Source organism: Emydura macquarii, unplaced genomic scaffold (assembly GCF_026122565.2).
Source record: "Emydura macquarii macquarii isolate MOO-44397 ecotype Brisbane River unplaced genomic scaffold, CSIRO-AGI_Emac_v2 contig_1551, whole genome shotgun sequence".
Classification (NCBI taxonomy): domain Eukaryota; kingdom Metazoa; phylum Chordata; order Testudines; family Chelidae; genus Emydura; species Emydura macquarii.
In genome coordinates this window covers 3,031,226-3,045,231 of record NW_027131688.1, presented here as the reverse complement: position 1 = coordinate 3,045,231, position 14,006 = coordinate 3,031,226, and positions in this window count along the sequence as shown.

Below are 14,006 nucleotides of genomic sequence, written 5' to 3'. Positions count from 1 at the left end.
GACTCCCAAGAGCCAAGTGGACTGGGAAGTGGTGAAACAAATCCGGAAGTAGAGCAGCTCAAAGGACAGGAGTCCCGGCGCAGCAGCCAGCAGCCAACGGGCCAGGAGTCCCGGCGTAGTAGCCAACAGCCAACGGACCAGGAGTCCCGGCGTAGCAGCCAAAAGCCAACGGACCAGGAGTCCCGGCGTAGCAGCCAACAGCCAATGGACCAGGAGTCCCGCCGTAGCAGCCAAAAGCCAACGGACCAGGAGTCCCGGCGCAGCAGCCAAAAGCCAGCGGACCAGGAGTCCCGGCGCAGCAGCCAAAAGCCAACGGACCAGGAGTCCCGGCGTAGCAGCCAACAGCCAACGGACCAGGAGTCCCGCCGTAGCAGCCAAAAGCCAACGGACCAGGAGTCCCGGCGCAGCAGCCAACAGCCAACGGACCAGGAGTCCCGCCGTAGCAGCCAAAAGCCAACGGACCAGGAGTCCCGGCGTAGCAGCCAAAAGCCAATGGACCAGGAGTCTCGGCGTAGCAGCCAGCAGCCAACGGACCAGGAGTCCCGGCGCAGCAGCCAGGAGCCAACGGGCCAGGAGTCCTGGCGCAGCATTGATATCGACAAAGCAACAGAAACTGAAGCACGGGAGCCAACTGGTCCTGAGAGTAAAGAACTCAAGCAGAAATCTTCCAAAGTTAAGATTGAGAAAGCTCAGCAGACCTATAGCATTGTTTCTCTTGAGGGAGGGGCCTGGATCAACAGAAGAACAGGCAAAATAATGACATGTCATAGTCAACAGACAAGTGACACTTGGATTCAGAAAGTTACTGCAACTGCTCAACAACTGGCAGGGCAAAGATCCCGGCACAGCAGTGACACAGCTAAAGGAGGGAGGATTGAAGCCCCAGAGGCTACCAGCCCTAGGGGTGATGAAGCAGATGCAGAATTACAGCAGCCTATGGGGAAAGAATCCTGGTGTAGCAATGAGCAGCCTCTGGGGCAAGAATCCTGGTTTGGCAGTCAGCAACCCATGGGGCAGGAATCCTGGCACAGTGTTGATATGGACAAACCGAAAGAAATGAAAGCCCAGCAGGCAGTTGGCTCTGCAAGTGAGGAAACCCTAAGGAGCGGAACATCATCCACAGAAGTGATAGATGAAGTTCAGCAGACCTATAGCATTGTTTCTCTAGAGGAAGGGACCTGGATCAACAGAAAAACAGGCAAAGTATTGACAAGTCACAGTCAACAGACAAGTCACACTTCCTTTCAGAAATTTAGTGTGATGGCACAAAAACCCATAGAGCAAGAATCCCGGCACAGCAGTGGTGTAAGTGAGGAACTCATGTTAGAAAAATTAGCGCCATCTGGACCTGACAGTGACAGAACCGATGTGGAAGTGCAACAGCCCCCAGGACAAGAATCCCGGCTCAGCAGCCAGCTGCAAGAATCCCAGCATGACAGTGGTGTAACTAAAACAGAAAGAAATGAAACCCAGGAGCCAACTGGCTTTGTGAGTGAGCAAACTCTGCTGAGCCAGACATTGTCCAGAGAAGAGATAGATGAAGCTCAGCCTATTTATAGCGTCATTTCTCTAGAGGACGGGACTTGGATCAACAGAAAAACAGGCAAGTTAGTGAAAAGTAAAAGCCAGCAAACGACTGAGACGTGTATTCAGAAACTTAAAGAAGGACAACAGTCCATTGATCAAGAATACCGGTCCAGCAGTTATGCAGCTGGAGTAGACCTAATAGAAATTCCTGAGCCACCCTTCTGTGGGTATGATGAAAGAGATGCAAATGTGAAGCAGCCAGAAAGCAAAGAATCTCTGTGCAATAGCGATGCAGCTAATGGAAAGATGATTGAAGCCTCAGGGCCAACCTGTGCTGTGAGCGATGAGCCAGATGCAGAATTACATCAGCCTGAAAAGCGAGAATCCCTGTAGAGCAGTTACATGGTCAATGGAGGGATGAATGAAACTGAAGAGCCAACAGGCCCTGTGAGTGATGAACCAAGTGATGAAGAGCAAAAGTAAGGCCTTCTGGAGTGTAGTAGATTATTTCATAGCAGTGTAGACAGGGGAGAAGAACAGGATCACCTTTGACTTTTAGAAGGCAGGTTGGAAAAATCCAAAATAAAAGGGAAAAAATCTTTTCAAACTTCTTGTGTATTTATTTAAATGGAGATTTTTAGATTCATGGTAATTAAGTTAAGAGTGGACATGTTTTCCCTGGAACCTGATTTTACTCCCACTTCTACTGGTTCCAATCAGAGAGAATGCCATTGAAGTCAATGGAATTATACCCGTGTGTGAAATCAGCTTGAGAGGAAAATCAGGACCAAAGTCTGCACAAAAGAATCATCAGACTAATGCAAATATCCTGGCCTCCTGAATGACCCTTTTGTGCTGCAGGGCAGCTGAGGTTTCAGCCCTATCCTGGAGTTATAAGGCCCTGAGGGGAGAAGGCATGACAAGAGAGCTGCTGTGCTCCCGCTCATCCCCATCAGGTTTAATGGCCTCTTGGAGGCTGTTGCCGCTCAACGTAACTTAGAGAAGCCTTGAGGAGTGGTGAAAACGCTAATAGACTAATGTGAGCTACGCCGGAGACCGAACGAGTCCCTGGAGCTCCCCAAGACTGGGGAAGAGTCAAGCTGGCACAGAGCACCTGGTGCCAAGTGCTGTCAGTTGAATACATAGATAAGGATCCAACTACTTGGCACAAAATAGCATTTGTAATAAGAATGTGATCGTTATTGAAATGACTGTGTTTGTAAGGGTTAGGACGCGCATGACCAGGGAAAAGCTCTGCTCTGTATTTTAATGCTAAACATGTCTCCTCAGTGAAACCCTTTCTTCACCTTCTAGATTGCTCGTGGGAATTGCCAAGGCATTTTTTAGGAGACAGAGAATAGGCCAGATTCTGCTCCTACTGATACCGGTTCTGAACTCCACTGACGTGGTGGAATTTGGGCCGGTCTACTCTCCGTTTTTGTACTACTCTAACTATGTCTGAAAGAACTCGAGCCTCCCAGTGTGGATGCAGTTGCTCTGGCATTGAAGAACTTAGAGTGGCGTAGCTTATTCCCGTTTGGGTACAAACATGGTATGCAGTCAAGTCCTTACTCCTTAGTTACACTGGGACAAGAGGAGAATAAGGCCAATGTGTTTAAAATCCTCATGAGGGGACTCAAACCAACACCCATCGCTAGCAAACTAATATCTTTGTACTCACCGCGTGCCGGGATTGCAATTTCTCATTCCAGTGTGTGAGCTCCGTCCATGCCAATAATGCTGCAGTGACAGTGTCTAGTGACACTTGGCTTCCTGTGCTGCGGGATGGCTCCTTGGCCCCTCTCCACGCACGGCCGACCGGGTGTGCCGGTACTTATGGCCATGCTGAAACTTCCTGGGCACCCTGTCATTTTGCTAAGTTCCAGCTATGGGACTAGGGAAGCCTGGCCGTGAGCTGCTTGCTTTCCTGTGGGAGAAGAAGCCGTCTGGGAGGAATTGATGTGGACAGAGAAGACACAGATGCAGCAGGGAGGGATAAGGGGAAGAGATATGGAAGGAAAAGTGGCAAATAGCGATAAGGCAGGAAGGAGGAGGCTGAGGCTAGCAGCTGGGACATGGAGAGGAAGATGGGAGAGAACCTAAAGGCAGACTAAGGAGGAAAAGGAGAGGCAATCAGGCTGAGATGCAAGGAGTGAAAGGGAATAGAGAATGGAAAAAACCAGTGCCATCCCATCGCAGAAATTAACCTCATTACCCTTGTCTGCATTGCCACCATCGCACGCTCGTAATATGCTTGTAACACACTTTAGCCACACACAACTTGCAGCTGTGCACAGACATTTGTACCCCCACTGTGGCTTCATTCACTGGGAGCAAGCATCGCATCCTGCCCCAGGGTTACTGTGTACCGTCGGGGACACGAAACGCAAGCGTTGCAATTACGGCCGTGCAATTAGACCTCCCTAGTGCAAGCCCAGAAAGCGCCTGCTGACTCTTCAGAATAATGGCTTTGCCACCATTCCGGCCACTCCCCTCCCATTTGCACAGAGGCCCCAGATTACCGGAGGAGGTGTTCAGCTGGTCTCTACACTGCCCAGACCCCATTCAGGGAGAGTCCGAGAGCTTCTCGTGCAGCGCTCAGCGGCTCGTGGCTCTGCTTGTTCCACCGTCTGCCTGAGAAACCTCAATCTCCAGGGCAGCAAAGAAAGAGACAAGACAGCACCAAACACAGTGTTGTTAACCCTGTGGTAAACGTAAACGATTGCTTTATCTTGCCGGGAGTCTGCTGAAAAACCACAAATCAATGGTCCCTCAACAGCCTTGCAGAGGTGGTTCTGTGGGTCCAGCCCGGAGGCTGGAGATCTGGGTTCGCTTCCTGGTTCTGCAAACGGCTCCTTGGGTAAGCCTTACTAGGCCTTGTGTCCAAAGGACCAAGAGCCCCGCCTCCTGCTCAGGTGTCCCCCCAAAACCAGTCAGATCTTCCGAAGAGCTCCCACCAGCCGTTCCTATTGGGAGCAGTGTCCTAACTGAGAACAACGGGGACAGCTGAGTGCTGGGCCCCGGACAACATGGCCCCGCTTTTGAAAATTTGGCCTGTAAGCTCTTTGCTCCTCAGTTCCCCCTCATAAAACAAGGATATCGATATTGCCTTTCGCCGACCCTTTGTCCATGTGGACTGTCAGCGCTCCCGGGCAGGGACGTCTCTCCCTGTGTGCGGGGACAGCGCGAGAGCAGTGGAGCCTTGATCCCGGCCCAGGCCTCTAGCCACAGCCGTAACACAAACAAAACCAGTCCGAACGTCGTTACCATCCTGCGGGTTGCCATGGCAGCCCAGATGCTGCCTTAGCGCCCTCTCCCACACTCCGGAGCTCATACAAGAGCCAACAGAAAGGGGTCATTAGGTAAAGGACAGGCAGCCAGGCTACCCTGCGCCCCATGGCACCCCTAGCAGCCGCCCGTTCTCTCTGCCTGCGAGGAGCAGGGCAAGGCTGGCATGGGTAGATGGAGGAAAGAGGACGCAGAGGGCTTGCTGGGTGACATGGAAAGGCCCAGACTATGCCCAATTGTGGATCCTAAATGTAAACGTAAGAGAGACAGAAACCGCTAATACAGCTACAAAGCAAGGCAAAAACCCCAACAAAGCACTGATAGGAAGGCAATAAAGGAGTAAAATTAGACTCAGATCTGTCCCTGATTGCAGGAAAGAGAATGTTTGCCTTGTTGAGTACGGCCATCAAAAAGTGAGGGTGCTCTGCTCTTCCGAATACATTGCACCTGGCAGCTCGCTGTTGCATTCACACGGACGCAAGTTGCAACGGTGCTGGTCTCTCGCATAAACCACGCTATAGCGGTGAGCAGGCTGGGAGAAGAGCGAATGTACACCTTTGGGCTGGCTAATCTTTAGCTGGAGATAGTGTTTTCTGTGCGTTTGCTGTTGCACACAACTTGGATTCTTCAGAAAGCAACAAATATTGCAGAAATATCTTAATAAAATAATGTCTATTGCCTTTGATTTCCTCTGGTGACAACTGCTTCCCAGGCATGCAGACGGCCAAGCAGTTGTAAAAGTGCTTGTACTCAGCAGCATTTATTTGCCCAGATAATAGGCCTTCCTGAAGCCCAACGACTCGGGCAGGTCTGCAGTAGAGAGAAGTGGTACACACATAGGAGAAGAGGGCTGCAGACAGAGCTCACCAGTTGGAAGGCAGAGATATTGGTTCGTTTCATCCACCTGCTTATCTTGGCTGATATTTGCCATATTCTGGTGTTTCTCACCCTCCTGTTTGCAGAGAAAGGCTTGAAAATGTGAATCTTAGAGACTTAATAACCAGAAGGCAAATAACACCGTCCTCCCAAAGATTATTGTTTTTGTAAAAGTTCACAATGTGAAGCCAACATCATGAGTTTAGTGTTTAAATTCCGCACGTTCAGATGCTTAGGTTTGCCAGCACACTTTTCTGGAGTAGGGCACCCACGTTTTGAGAGGATTCACAATTATTTAGGTTTCTTCCTTGAACATGTATTTTTGAATCTTCAGGCAGAGATGCAATATCTTTGGAAGGTGGGGGTGCGGTGAAAACTAAAGAGAAAAAATACGTGCGTGTTGGAAAGCTGCAGTCTATTTTAGAGTGATCTTCCCTTCAGTGTATTAAAGCTTTCTAAATTACAAAAGGTGGCAAGCTTAGATAAATAGTATTTTGTTTTAAAAATGGATTAAACAAGGAATTTGTATGAATAAACCCCTTATCTCATCATCCGCAAATCCTTTCCTTTTTAACTAGTAATGATGCATAAAGGGCATATTGCATTTTGAAGTACAGTAAACATGAAAATAGGATAATAATCCTATAAAATTTAAAACAAAACTGAAAAATCAAAGGATTCATAGATTCTGAGGCCAGAAAGGAATCATTATGATAATCTAATCTGACCTCCTGTATAAATCAGGCAAAAAACCTCACCCTGTGATTCCTGCATCATATGCATATCTTCTGGTTGAATTTGAGCAGTGTTTAATCAGACTTTTCAGGTTGGCAACACTTTACTCAGGTCAAAATGTTAACAATCGAATGACATCTTCTATAAAAGTAAGTGCAAAATATAGCTGAATGATAACAATGATACCTCATTGTAGCCGGTTGTGTGTGCGTGTGTGTGTGTGCATGCTGCAAGAGATTGCTAGAGAATACTTGACCTTGAAGGATAAGGATGTGCAGGGAGTGTGAGGGTGAGATTTTCTTTGGTTTATATTTCAATGCCTTGTCACCACTCTGACTGACTTTCATAATCTCTCCACCCCCCCCCCCCCTCCCTCCCCGCCCCCACCCAGCATCATGACCCCACAGTTGAAAAACATCGAACTCTTTTAGGAAGACATCCAGTTTTGATTGAAACACGTCTACTACTTGAGAATCTACCACATCCCAAAGTAAGTTGTTCCAAGGGTCAATTGAAATGTACATCTTATTTCTAGTCTCAATTTGTCTAGCTTCAACTTCCAGCCATTGGATCTTGTTATAGAATCACAGGGTTAGACGGGACCGCAAGGGTCATCGACTCTAACCCTCTGCCAAGATGCAGGGTTTGTTGTGGCTAACCTGTCCAAGACAGATCTCTATCCAGCCTCTTTTTGAAAACCTTCAGTAAAGGAGCTTCCACAGCCTCCAGAGACTGTCTGTTCCATTGGCCGACTGTTCTTAGATAGGACGTTTTTCCTGAGATTTAATCTAAATCTGCCATGCTGTAGTTTGAACCTATCGCCTCTCGTCCTGACCTCTGTGGCAAAAGAGAACAACTTTTCTCCATCTTTTTATGGCAGCCTTTCAAGTATTTGAAGACCGCTGTCATGTCTCCCCTTAATCTCCTCTTTCCCAAACATCTCTCTGGTTCTGTTCCACCATAGCCAAAAGTCCTTTTCTGAGTGGCTGCTTTCCAAAATTCAGTCCTCCATTCTATAAGTGTGACTTTTGTTCTTGGTTCCCAGATGTCTGATCTTGGATTTGGCTGGATTAAAACCCATTGTTCATGTGAACCCAGCTATCCATGCAATCCAGATTGCTCTGTGGAACTGACCCCTCCTTATAGTTATTTACCACTCCACCAATTTTTGTGTCATCTGCAAACTTTGCCCACAACATTTTTTTTCTTTTTGCCAGATTTTTGATAGAGATCCCGAGAGCATGGAAGAAAGCCATGTGCATGGCCAGGTCTTTTGTTTAAAGCTCTAGTATGCGAATCTAAGCCAGTCTGAATGAACTATTCTCTGCTGCTTAATTCAATGCTGTATAGAAGGTTAGAATCTGCTCTTCTCTGGTCCTTCTATGCGTCAAAGACTTTGAGCCCAGATTCTTTCCTGAGCCATTATCTGTGGGTGCAGGAGTGTGTATGGAGGTAGGCGATCCGGTCAGGGAGCAGGTTGTGGCCTCCTGATTCTGTCAGCCTCTCTTTGCCAGCCCTGGTTCTGGCCCTGGCATTAGAGCTGCCTAACCGTTGTTCCCAATTTTGGCCACTGCAAGTTGTCAAAGCTCAGCTGCACAATGTCCTCACCCCGCCTGAGAGCTGGCTATGCCAACGTTACGCTGGCGAAGTGTTTCCCTCCATGAAGATGGTTTTTAGTTGGCCAGCACTAGCTAGATTGTGGCCCTGAAGAGAACCCGGTCCGTGATTGTCTTCTTCTGGCCACTGATTTCTTATTTCATCTGCAGGCTTCTTCCTCTCCCCACTGCCTAGAAACTATGGTGATAGGTGCTTAAGAAATATCTGCATTTGATAGCTCTGTGTCCAGCCCAGCAACAAAAAACACATTGAGTAGAAGAATCCAAATGGTGCCAGTGCTTCTTTCAAGCATATTGCTGCCCCTTTATGCCACCATAACGAACAGCTTCAGCAGCTGGCATTGCTGCCCAGTGTGTTCAGTAAAGGAATTCAGCTGTGTCTTGTCACACCTAGTTTAAGCAATTAAATCCAATGCAAAGGAGCAAATTGAACCAGAAATGCGCCTAATGAGCATATATATCATCTTAAGCCTGCATTCATCTCCAGAAGCTTCAGAAGTTAGTTTGCTATAATTGTTATTACCTACCTCTTCTGTAGCGCTTTTCATCAGTCGAGCTCCAAGCACGTTACAAAGCATGTTCTCCCCATTTCCCCAGAAGGAGAATTGCAGGTGGGCTGCTCATTGCAGATGAAGGTGTTTAAGGGAGGGAATGTCGTGTATTGGTTAGAGCTCTGATCACTAGGTCTGTTGCACCAGCTCCAGTGCTTTTGGTAAAACTCGTCTTTGACCTTCTGATATGTTATTCATGGTAGCAAACCGTTTTGTTAATGTTGTGAGCAATGGCCGGGGTCCTTGCCCGCTGTCCAAAACCTCTGCATCGACTATCACGTGCATAGAGAAGGGCGGAGTCAAGAGTGGGGGAATCAAAAGGAGTCATCACTCTTGCTGGATCTGGAAGAGTCTCCTAGCCAGAATGTAAAGGCTGGTGGAAGCTGAATGGGACAACGGAGGGGTTAGAATCTGGAAACGTCCATTTTCTGTCTGCTTAAAGAGATGGCCCTGGAGTGCTTGGACGCTTTGCCAGCTTGGCGGTGACAAGGGAAGGGATTGCATGTGGGACCATGCCTGCCTGGAGCCCGGCTGACTTCAGAGGGGCTCTGCACAGGTGCACCTCTGCAACTGCAGGCTCAGCGCCTTCCGCCGAAAGCTCTTTTGGGCAAGGACCCTTCTTCTTGGGTGTGGCAAAGCACCTGACATGGTCTCGAGCACGATATACAAAATAACAATGATTGGAAGAACCAGGCATTGCTGCATCTCCTTGAGTTGTGTATGACCCTGCTTCTGAAGGCTCTCTTGATGGATCTTTTGGTCTTTAGTACCCGTATGCCTCAAGCACCGCTGTCCTGTGGTATGCCATCTGGAGCTGGAGTCCGGCGGTGCGTTGTTTCATGTCATTCCCGTCCCACTCTTGGTGAAACTGATACAAGTGGCTTGGAGGTTGCAGAGTTGGATGTTGGGTCTCTATCTATCTTTGCTTGTGAATAAGGGCAGCTCTGGCTCTAGTCCCATGCTGGTTATATATTTTCAGGAAATATAGAATTAAAAAAAGGACTGATTGTTCCTATTCTGATGGAAAAACAATTAGTTTTTATTTGGTATTTATTTTCAAAGTCCTTTTCTAAGCTTTACAGAGCTTTACTAGTACTACAGCACTGACACACAGTGGAACCCGTGCTTGTGTTATGGTGGTGTGGGAGCCCAGTAAGATCACACCACCAGTGATTACATCATTGGTAAAGTTGGGGGTCATTTGTGTGAATTTCACTTAGAGTTTAAAGTTTTGAGCACACTCAAAATTCTAGGGAGCTCTTACGCTGAAAAGTTCAGAACCAAGCCTGTTGGGTCTGTGTTCCTTGAGACAGTGTGAGCTCAAATGGACGACACAGCTCTCGCTGTGAGTAAATAGCACTGGTAATCATACTAAATCTGTGAAGGTGACTTTGGAGTTTACAGAGCAACACAACTGGGAATCATTCTTGCTCGAGACTATTGACAAGTAAGACCTGGACCTTTGGTTCAGCTCTCCGGTAACTGAGGAACTGCCGGGAAATCCTCACCGCCGTGTAGCTTTTAAAACTCAGCCCAAGCTGATTCAGATGTGAACGCTGCGTGGCCAGAGGCATGGGCTGTGGTGGACACTGGGATTAGTTCAGGCCTGGCATGAACAGTTTTATTTTTCTGAAATCTGTGAAGGTTATTACCAATGACGAGGGTTATTGCTAGAATTGCCTGCGGCGTATTCCTGCAGTACAAAGGCATCTGGAAGCAGCGTGTGTTCTTTCTATGCCTGTCTCTTTTCTCTCTCTCTTTTTGGTCTTTGTCTTTCTTTTTCCCTCACTATTCCTTGGCTTCCTTCCGTCAGAGCCGCTTGTGTGTCTCCTCCCTGACTTCCTCCTCCCACAGCTGCCCTCTCTCGTAATTCCATCGTACTTCTCCTTCTTTCATCTTTCCCTTCCATTGTTGCCTCCTCTTCCGGGCCCATGAATGGGGGACGGGGATGGTGGTAAACAGCTGAACATGAGCTCCCTTTGCAACACTGTGGCCGACAGGGCTAATGCAATCCTTGGCTGTATCAGCATGTGTAGGATGTAGTCTGTAGAATGGATATGGTAGGTGTTGGGACAGGTAAAGAATTGGGGTTGGTCCTGCTTTGAGCAGGGGTTGGACTAGATGGTCCCGTCCAACCCTGATCTTCTATGGTTCTACGCCTGCTTGCCTGGCAAGGAAAGAGAACAGCAAGATAAAAAACTGAGCCCACAATATGATCGAATAAACAACTGGGTCAGCGATCCAGTCAGGTAAACCACTGAGCTAGTAAACTAATCTGAGTGCTAAGCAGAAAAAGTATGTATAGACTATATAACGAATAAGAATGTATTTAAGGCAAGCACCTGAATGTGGGTGTGCGCTTGCATTTAGCCCTCGGCTGTGCCCTATTTCGGTGGACTGGTCGCTCACTGATGCGGCAAATACACGACATGCTTCTTCAGCTCAAGAGCCTGTGAACCTGTGCATTCTGGGTAGTGGGGAAAAGAACTGGTAGGGGAATATTGAGTATGGGTAGGAAGGTTATTTTACCTCTGTATTTGGCATTGGTATGGCCACTGCTAGAATAGCGTGTCCAGTTCTGGTGCCCACAATTCAAGAAGGATGTTAATAAATTGGAAAGGGTTCACAGAAGAGACATTAATTAAAGGATTAGAAAACGTGCCGCAGAGTGATAAACTTAGAGAATTCCAGCTATTCAGCTTAGCCAAGCGAAGGTTAAGTGGTGACTTGAACACACTTGACAAGTGCCAACATGAAGAACAAAAATTTGATAATGGCCTTTTCAGGTTAGCAGACAAAGGTGTAATAAGATCCAATGGCTGGAAGCAGAAGCTTGTTACCTTCAGACTGGAAATAAGGCATGCATTGTTAGCAGTGAGGGGAATGCGTAATGAGTCATCTCTGAGCCTGATCAGTGCTACTGAGTGTGTTGAGGCATCCCAGAGCCGGATTACCTGAGAGGTCAATCAACCCGGGCTCAGCCAAGCCACGGGCCAGGATCTAACCAGGTTGCCCCAAGGCCAGGGATATAGGCTCCCAAAGAACACAGCCAGTCTAGTCTTCTCAGCGTTAAATGTCCCCTGTGGCTTGCCGGTTCTGACAGTGTGTCCCTGCCCCTGTCTTGCTCCAACCCCATGGCTGGTACCTGCTGCCTGCGCAGGATCCTGGCTTGACCACTAGGCCTGACTGCTGCTGGTCAGACCCCCACTTCTCAGTTCTCACTTTCTGATGGAATGAACTATTGGAACAACTCACCAAGGGTTGTGGTGGATTTTCCATCACTTGACAATTTTTAAATCAATCCTGAATATTTTTCTAAGCAGTCTGTCCTAGTTCAAACAGGGGTTGTCCTGGGGGGATGCTAAGGCTTGTGTTATGCAGGGCAGACTAGATAATCACAATGGTCCCTCCTGGCCTTGAAACCAACGAATCTATCTCCTCCCCAGCCCGCCCCCTCACACTGAGGGTAACAGGAAAATAGCTCTGTGTCGTCTTCATAATGCTTTGCCTTCCCCTAATTCTTCCGTTCCAGTTCCTCCATGATTGCCTTCCTATCCTACTACTGCCTTCCTTGCTTCCCTCCCCCACTCCATCTCACAATCTCCAGTGCACAGCTCCTGAGACTGCACCCTCACTCTGTATTTGAGTCTTCACATAGACTGCTTTCAAGGTCACCTCTAATGTTAAGCTTTTCTGGAAGGAAAGGAAAGTTTACATTTTTTTTTTCTTACTGACTCTTAGTTTCGGGTGTTTTTTTGTGTGCAGCTAATTCCAGTTTTGATTTGATGTTCAGGCTGGTTGATGCTCATATAGTTCATTGATTTCTAAAAGTGAATATACTTGGCTATCATTTCTATTGTTCTGCGAAAAGCAGCTAATGTGCTGTGGAAGAGACAACTACTCTTTAGATTGTCCAGACTTAGAATAAGGGATGATAATGAGGGGAATAGAGATTATATCAAATAGCCTGACATTTCCAGTTCCCCTGTGAAAAATGGCGCCTCGCTATCTGTAGACAAAGAACAGGATGAGAGCAGAGGGTCTGGTCATTACAACGCATGACTGAGAGTCTAAAATATTGAGAGTTCTAGACCTGGCTCTGACAAAGAATTCCATTGTGTTCATGGTCAAGTCATGAAAACCTTTGAAGCTCCTATTTTCTTCTATTGAACAGAGATGATAATTCACTGCTTCGGGGATGCTATGATGTTTACTTCATTATTAACTGAAATTCACACAACTGAAATCCACCCCTTTTTTGGGAGGTGAATGTGGTTCATAGGCCTTGTGGCTGGCCCTCCGCATAGAGGTGAATTTCATCCTAACATCTGCAGTGTGCTTTGAAACCCTCAGGGGGAAGATGCTATACAAGTATGAATTATTATTATACCAGTGACTTTCAAATGCCTTTAGCTTGTGCCCCCCTCCCAAGAAGTGAATGAATTAAGTCTCCCCTCCCCAAAATGTCATATGAACACTCTGCATCTCGTTCTACCACATTTCTTTCAGAGGCATAGATTGGAAACTTTGGTTTTTATTTTTCATTTATGACTGGCAACATGGAGTTCAGGAGAGAGATTGTTGAAGGCACCAATGGCAGTTTGGTGCCCAGCGCAGAAGACAATTGTTACATTGGCTGGGTAACCGGTGTGCTGGGACTGCAGCTCTTCCTGCTGATCGATGTAGTCTCAATGTTTCCTTGGGTTCCCATTGTTTGTCTCTTTTCTTAGACTTAGTTTGTAAGCTCCTCAGAGCAGGGACTGTGATTGTCTGGTGCTTAGCACAGTGGGGTCCTGATGTATGGTTGGATCCCTAGGCCCTACTGCAGTACAAATAATAAGTAATAATCATAATAGTCAATAGGAATTAGGTTCTGTTACAGCCCTGGCAACCCTCCCCGCCAGGCCAATCACCAGGCAGCTGTTTGGGTCCCCACATGCTGGACCTGTGGGCTCTTAAGCTTGTTTTGGTCAGTAGAGACCAGTGCAGTCCCTTTTCTGGCCTCGGGCACACATCCTTGGCACAGGTTCTCCCTTCATTAAAATGGGACCTTACAGTCCACCTGCCCTAAGCCCCAGACCAGAGATGATCCCCCATGGACACCCTTCTTGCTTAAGCAAGCCCTAACCCAGAATCCCAGGATCATAGAAGATTAGGGTTGGAAGGGATCTCAGGAGGGCATCTAGTCCAATCCCCTGCTCACAGCAGGACCAACCCAACTAAATCATCCCAGCCAGGGCTTTGTCAAGTGGGCCTTAAAAACCTCTAGGGATGGAGATTCCACCACCTCCCTAGGTAACCTATTCCAGTGCTTCACCACCCTCCTAATGACAAAGTTTTTCATAATGTCCAATCTAGACCTGCCCCACTGCAACTTGAGACCATTGCTCCTAGTTCTGTCATCTGCCACCAC